The 8,376-nt window shown below is 35.7% G+C and overlaps 1 pseudogene; it reads left to right on the top strand.

Annotated features, from left to right (window-relative positions):
- The first annotated feature begins 2,967 nt into the window (after positions 1 to 2,967).
- On the top strand, positions 2,968 to 6,769 carry LOC121227565 (lipoxygenase 6, chloroplastic-like; annotated as a pseudogene).
- The last annotated feature ends 1,607 nt before the right edge of the window (positions 6,770 to 8,376 follow it).

The following is an 8,376-nucleotide window of genomic DNA, read 5'->3' on the forward strand; positions in this document are numbered from 1 at the left end:
AGATTGGAGCAGATTAGGTAATATTGAGCATAGCAGTAGGTGGTGGTTAAAGAGGTGGAGAAAGGTTGTGTATGGCTGAGAATAAGGCTAAGAAATGACTAAGTTGAGGGAATTTTTAAAAGTAGCTTTTGAGAGTCAGAATGTGAAAGTGCCAAAAGTCTTCTCACTAGTTGTGAAAGGTTCTTATTTATAATGTCTCAAGAATAAGAGTTACAAAGCTGACAATTAATAGTGGGAGTGTTGAAATTAATTTTTAGTTACAATGACATTAATGGTCAAGAGAGGATGGTTAAGGGTTTTGTTGGTGATGGTGATGGTGATGGTGAATAGTACAGAAGAACTCATTGTGTTTCTAAAAGAATGGAGAAGCACTTTATGTTACAGGAAAAGGTTAAGAGGTATCTCCACATTTGATCTACCAAGCCAAGCTCTTTGAAACATCTCAAGAGTGAAAATAATCCAGAACCCTGTCATATTTTAAGGTTACTTCCACTTCTACTTTGGTAAAATGGTACCATGTAAAACATCTTTCATAGATACCTCTTGAAACGCAAGACAAGGGTTGTTCTCGAATAAAAATTATTCTGATTTGTTCCAATCGCAAGTTGTTACAAACAAGAGTTGTTACATGGTGATGCTTTTCTTGAAAAAGCTTATTCTGAATAATGGTTCTTCTTAAAAACATAATTGTTCTAAATAGAAGTTGTTCCAAACAAACATAACTATTCTTGAAACAAATTATTCTAAATAGGAGTTGTTCTGAACTTTAGCTATTTCTATAGGAGTTGTTCTCAAATGACAATTATATTGGACGACAGTTTTTTTAGACTGAATCTTGTTCTGACATAATTTTTTCAAACATAACTATTCTCACATTAGTTGTTTTACTGAAAGAGATATTAAGTGAAATGATCATGCTACTTGTTCCACACTAGGTAACACAATTTCCTAAAATGGAAACCAAAATTAAGTATTTACGACAAGCACTGGAGATGACCCCTTCTACCGGAGTTGGCTTTGCTGCCACCTTTTTTGTGAAGAGTTAACTGATTTGTGTTAGGTCTATTTGATGTTGATTTTGACAACTTCCATCACTTAATGCTCAAAGTCAATAGAGTAGTTTTAAGACGTCAAAAGTTGCTTGAATGTGATTATGATTTGATGGTGTTCGATCATATATATTTGGCACTCTCAATGCGCTAATAAGGTTTGATCGCATCTTTCCTGGCTTTTGAAGATAAAGTCTATGGATCTTGGATTGCATTAGGCTTTGTTTTTGTTTGGGACAAGGTTATTACCTTATTGGTTTTAATCCTTTTGCATGTTAGGTTTATTGTTTGTTTTAGGTCTTCTTTAGCCTCTATTGTTAGACCATCTATGGTCTTTGGTTTCTGATCATCAATCACTGTATATGGCCTTGTTCACTTTAAAGTAGGCTTGCTTATGAGTCGGATTAGGTTCGGGTCGGGTCAATGCAAAAATTTTAGGCATGTTTTCTAAGCTCGAGCCTAGCCCATCCCGAAAATGGGCCTAAAATTCTACCAAAGGCTAGCCTAAATTAAAAATGCTAAACCTGAGTCTGACCCTAACCCGGCCCGCCTGTATCAAATTTTTTTAGATAATTTTTTATATAAAACAATTTAAAAATATAATACATCAAATACACTAAAATATTAAAATAATATTTCTCAACAAATTAAAATACATTAAAAAAGTCTTTATACTTAAATAACACTAATATAGTTGCAATTTAACAAGCATATGTTTCTAAATAGTAGCATAATTAACAATAAAATAAAAATTATATAATATCTAAAGATAACAACAAAATAGTAGTAATATAATAGTAAAATGGTAACAAACAGAAGCAAAACAACAAAAAAAAAGCTTAGTCTAATTCGAGCCAAACCTAAACCAAAAAATCTTACACAAAATCTGACATATTTAAAAAATAACCTTATTTTTTAAACTTATATTTTTACTCAATATTTCCGAAGAAATTTCAGGCCAATGAGTAGCCACTGTGTAGCTACCGTCTAACCCGATTCCAGCATGAATAGGTTTGTAATGAACCAAAAAAATGGATTTACCCTTTCTGTTCTTACTGTGATGGGAAATGGCAACAACTTTGTCGTAAGTTATGTATCCGGATCCCAATGTTTTCCACGCCATTTTTTATTCAATTGACTAAAACCGAGAGAATTAGAGCCACTTTAAGGCCCTTATGGAGAGTGATTTTCACGCTCATAACATCGAGAGTCTGTTAAGGTTTGACGTAAATCCTTTCCAATGCATAAACTTTATAGAGACAAAAACCAAGGAGTGAGTGTTCCATGCGGATTGCTAAAGAAATAAATAATGTTCCAAGCTACAACATAGAAAAATAATATTTTAATACAAATGTATAATTACATTAAACAGTAAATTAATCTATTCCATCCAAGGGGAAAACGTAAAGAATATTTTTATAATTACTATTTAAGCTGATGTCAAGTTAGCAACCTTTATACGTATTGCAAATAATTCAGACTTTAAAAATAAAAACAAAAACAGAAGAAGCTCTAAGGACGGAGAGTCGAGCTGACACAAAAACACCACTACCAATGAGCGCAGGTCAAGGTGACTGTTATTAATAATCACATAAAGAAAGGCTTAGTTGGTGGCAATTCCCTGCTTTCCACACTTGTATTCTAATCCTATATACTACTAAAAGCTTAAGGATTCTCATATTCACGATCACCACTATATAATATGTTAGCTTTTAAACCAAAGCCTTCTTCCCTCAGGTCAACTTTCTCCGGCACTGCCCTCCGGTCACCTCCACGGCTCTATGGGGTTCCGGTGCTGCTCTCCTTTTCCTGGACTACGAGGTCAAGGCCCTGGTTCGTGCCGTCATCAGTGATGACAAGGCTGTGGAAACAGCTAAAACCTCACACTTAATCAAAAACACAGTAATGGCTCATCTGATCTTCCTCTAAGCAAGTGAAGGCTGTTGTGACTATAAAGAAAAAGATGAAGGAAAACATCACTGAGAAGATTGAGAACAAATGGGAAATGTTGATGAATGGGATCGGTCGTGGGATCTTGATTCAGCTCATCAGTGAAGAGATTGATCCTGGTTTGTTTTTTCTTCTTCTTCTTTTCTAGAAAAAAAAGGGGTATCTTGGTCTGATCATATGGTTTGATTCTTACAAGACAACATAGGATTTTGTTGGGGTTTAAAGTTGAATTGCATCTGCATTTGTTGGTCTTTTACATTGTTTAAAACTATAGGAAGTAATGGTAGAGTTATCTAATTGTTAGTGATTGAATCATTTTGCTTGAAATTCCCACTTTATTGTCTAGGAATTTATTTATATCTTGAATCTCTAATTAAATCTCTTATAGGCTGAAACTGAAATGATCTAATTTTATAGTTACTAATTCGGGGAAGAGCGTTGAGGCTTGTGTAAGGGGCTGGTTGCCAAAGCCTCCAGAACATGACAACATACTTCAATATGTAGCCGATTTTACTGTCCCATCCGACTTCGGTAGACCCGGGGCTGTTCTCATCACCAACCAGCATGCCAAGGAATTCCACCTGCTGGAGATTGTTGTTCAAGATTTCGATGGAGTCCCTATTTACTTCTCTGCAAATACCTGGATCCATTCTCGGAATGATAATCCGGAAAGTCGAATTATATTCCGAAATCAAGTAAGAACTCTATACTAGTGGTTTCCGGTTTTCAATTGGGGCATGTTTATTCGATTAGTTATTGCTTAAGCTGTGCCTTATTGTCATGAACAGGCATACTTACCATCACAAACACCGCCTGGCATTAAAGACCTACGAAGGGAAGATTTGCTCAGCATTTGTGGTAACGGAAAAGGCGAGAGAATGCCTCATGAAAGAATTTACGATTATGATGTTTATAATGATTTAGGTAAACCTGACAAGGACAAAGATCTTGCTAGGCCGGTTTTGGGTGGCGAGGAAAGGCCTTATCCTAGGCGGTGTAGAACTGGCGACCGGCTTCTAAAATAGGTATTATATTCAATGTAATCCTATGTCATTCTATGGTTAAAGTACTTGTTTTCGGATTGTTACACGGGAATTTCATATGTTTTTTGATTTGATGATTCATTTAGATCCACTTTGTGAGAGTAGAATCGAAAAGCCTCATCCTGTTTACGTACCTCGGGATGAGGCTTCGAGGAGATCAAACAGGATACTTTCTCTGCTGGGAGGTTGAAAGCACTTCTTCACAATCTTGTACCATTGATGGCTGCTACTTTATCGAGTTCTGATATTCCGTTCACATGCTTTTCGGAGATAGATAAGCTATACAATGACGGTTTCATCTGAAAGACGATGAGCAAAGAAAATTAGGTGACAATCTATTCATCGGCAATATGATGAAACAAGTTCTCAATGTAGGCCAAAAGTTGCTAAATATGAATCCCAGCTGTTATAAGAAGTATGCTTTATTCATCCCTTGCCTTTCAGTTTGTTCTCTAAATAACATCGAAATGAGGCTAATAGCTTAAGCTTGTACTAATGGAGCATTGTTTTATTTTGCGATTTATCTTGGATTTTTGTCTCCAGAGGACAGATTTTCATGGTTGCGAGACAATGAATTTGCACGCCAGGCTTTGGCCGGAGTCAATCCTGTGAATATCGAGATTTGAAGGTTATTTATAGATTTCTTTTGCCTGTTTTAGATTAGGATTTAGATTGCTATTACTCTTGGAACCCTTAAATTCATTGATTTCATTGATTTGCAGGAATTTCCGATTCTTAGCAAACTAGACCCTGCTATTTATGGCCCCCGGAATCAGTGATCACTAAGGAATTGATCGAGCAAGAACTTCACGGGATGAGCGTGGATAAGGTATTAACATTTACAGGCACTACCCTGATACCTTCATGTACTCGTTTTATAGATGACATTTCTGTTAAGTACCCGCGTTTTACATCAGGCATTGGATTGTTTCTGAATGTTTTTGCTTGTTGAAAGTTGGAATTTTTGGAACTGCTTTGTTTGTCCAACATCAGGTGTATATAAGTGAACATTGTGGGGCCGGTTCTGATTTCTAGTGGAAAACAGAAGGGCATCCATGATACTGTCTGATGAGATATTTGTATTAGTCTCTTGTTACTGTATTGATGTTTTTCAAACATTTAAACCGCCTATAATATCGAGAAATCATTTGAAATTCTCTTAAGACCACTCTTTTACAATCCGATGTTACAGGCTCTCGAGGAAAAAGATTGTTTATGGTGGATTTCCATGATATGCTTTTGCCTTTTATCAAGAGGATAAACAACTTACCAGGGAGAAAGTCTTATGCATCCCGGACGGTGTTCTTCTATACCAAGACCGGTATTCTAAGACCAATAGCTATCGAGCTTTCACTTCCTCCCACACCTTCATCAAATCGGAACAAATATGTTTATACTCATGGACATGATGCTACAACATACTGGATTTGGAAACTAGCCAAAGCTCATGTTTGTGCAAATGATGCCGGTGTCCATCAGCTTGCAAATCACTGGTAAAACATGAACAGTTTCAAAACCCGTATCTTTTTTTCGTCCAGACATATCTGGTTAACTTTATGCATATCTTGTTACATTCTATTCATGCTATATGTTATGATATTTATTTTCGGGAATGGGGGTAATTGGAACGTTTTAGGTTGCGTACTCATGCTTGCATGGAGCCATACATAATTGCAACTCACAGACAGCTTAGCTCAATGCACCCTATTTACAAGCTGCTTCACCCTCATATGCGCTACACGCTAGAAATTAATGCACTTGCACGACAAAGTTAATTAACGGAGGTGGGATAATTGAGGCTTCTTTCAGCCCCGGAAAGTATGCCATGGAACTAAGTGCTGCTGCTTACGAGAGTTGGCGGTTTGACAGGGAAGCATTGCCTGCGGACCTGATTCATAGGTAAGGCTCGATATTAGATAGTTGAATTATCCTCCGCCAAAGAACAATATTAGATAACCGCGGTGCAATTTTCAGGGGCATGGCAGTGGAGGATCCTTCAGCTCCCGGTGGCCTGAAACTTTTGATCGAGGACTACCCTTATGCAGCCGATGGACTGCTCATTTGGTCTGCCATCAAAGAATGGGTAGAATCCTATGTCGAACACTTTTACACCGAACCCGATTCCGTCACGTCTGATGTTGAGCTCCAAGCCTGGTGGAGTGAGATCAAGAACCGAGGTCACCATGACAAAAGGAATGAACCCTGGTGGCCTAAACTCGCCACGAAAGAAGACTTGTCTGGCATACTTACAACATGATCTGGACTGCATCAGGCCAGCATGCAGCTATAAACTTCGGACAGTACCCATTCGGAGGATACATGCCAAACCGTCCCACTCTCATGAGGAAACTTATACCGCAAGAAACCGATCCCGACTTTGAGAAATTCATGCAGAACCCTCAGCGACATTTCTATCCTCGTTGCCGACACAGCTTCAAGCAACCAAATCATGGCCGTTCAAGACACTTTATCAACTCATTCTCCAGATGAAGAGTACTTGGGTAAAATGAACGATTTCATAGCAGCTGGATCAATGATCATAAAGTGTTACAAATGTTTGACCAATTCGCCGCAAAACTTGGGGAAATCGAGAAATCATAAACGAAGAAACAAAGATATGAGACTTAAAACCGAACCGGTGCAGGCATTCCTCCATACGAACTGCTGCTGCCTTCATCAGGCCCTGGTGTAACTGGTCGTGGAATTCCCAACAGCATTTCCATATGATGAAATTTAGTACGTAGTTGTAGTAATAATACTAGGTTTCTTTTTAGTTATGGTTTTATTAAAAAAAAATTATATTTGGTGCATCGTTTTCATTGTGTAGAGCTCAGAGACATACTTGTAAATTTGCAAACATCACAATAAACACATTTTAGTAGCAAATTCTGATCACTGCAAAATAAGCTTTAAATTAGAACTTTTTATTTAAATAAGCTTTACAATAAAATTATATATATGTATATATGTATAAATCAACAAATTTTATTATATGATTATGCTAAATTTGGAATTTAGTTTGAAATGTCAACTATTCTTTTAATTCAAATTAAGGACTTGCATGAATAAAAATGAAAGAAGCGATTTCTTAAAGGAAGTGTATTTGGATTTAAAGAAAACAAAACAAAGTCATCAGGAAATCTTTTATATAAATCAAGTGGTATTCGTCCTTGTATAATCGCAAGGAGCTAACTATGTCAACGGCTGATATCAAATGATATTTTCATTAACCTTGAGCTACCGTAGAGTTGCAAATTCAATTAAAAGATCTTTCAACAATTTATTTTTATTTTTTTTAAGGAAATCACTCAATAGTTTATTATGGGTTAAGTATTTGTTAGTCTTTGTATTCTGATGATATTCACGAAACCAATTAAAAATACAATAAAGTAAGTGCACTTATCGATAAATAGTATAGCTACAATGAGCAATATATCGTTCCACAATGACTAAAAGTATTAGTAATTATCATCTTTCTATTATTTAAGCGACAAATTGAAGTGATTAAGTTTAAACTAAAATTAACTAAATTAATTAACTACGAACTCGGCAAAGAACAAATCAAGAAATAATCAAATAATAACCAAGAAGCGAAACAATACCAAAAAAGAGTCCACTTAGACTGCATTTGTCATTATCAATCTGAATTAAACAATTTATTCACTTAATATCTTGATCCTTAGAAATCCCTAAAATTATGCTAGTATCTCTCTTCTCTTCAGACTAAGAGCAACTGACTCTAGGTTGATTAATTTAAATTTCTTTATAATTAAAACCTCTATTATCGCATTAACTCGATCTATGGATTTCTCTATTAGATTTGACTCTAATCCAGTAGATTTATGTCTTCCTATTTCTAGGATTGCATGCAACTCCACTCAATTATGCTAAATCTACTTAAATAGGGTCTATTCCTCCTCTGAATTAAGCACATCAAACATGAATTAATAATCCGGAAATATTAAATCTAGAATTAAACACACATAACTGAGATAAGATTCAGTATTTATTGCGTCAAACAGAAATCAAAAGACATAATTCATCATAGGTTCATCTCCCTTAAGTATTTAGAAAATTAGTTTATAATCGCAATAAAAACATTTCAAAGTCATATAACCACAAAAATAGAAAAACATAAAAACTTCAAAGAATCCAAAAGGAATCAATTGGTGGAAATATGTTCAAGTCGACTTTAATGACGTTTTCCGAATTGGATTTCTTCAATCTTCTCTGATAGCCTCTTTCCTCTCTATATTTTTATTATATTTTAAAATGCTAAAAAACCTAAAATGGTTTTCTGCGTGCTGGATGCAAAAACCACAATATACATGGTC

The sequence above is a fragment of the Gossypium hirsutum genome, unplaced genomic scaffold, assembly GCF_007990345.1.
Source record: "Gossypium hirsutum isolate 1008001.06 unplaced genomic scaffold, Gossypium_hirsutum_v2.1 scaffold_1009, whole genome shotgun sequence".
Taxonomy (NCBI): Eukaryota; Viridiplantae; Streptophyta; class Magnoliopsida; order Malvales; family Malvaceae; genus Gossypium; species Gossypium hirsutum.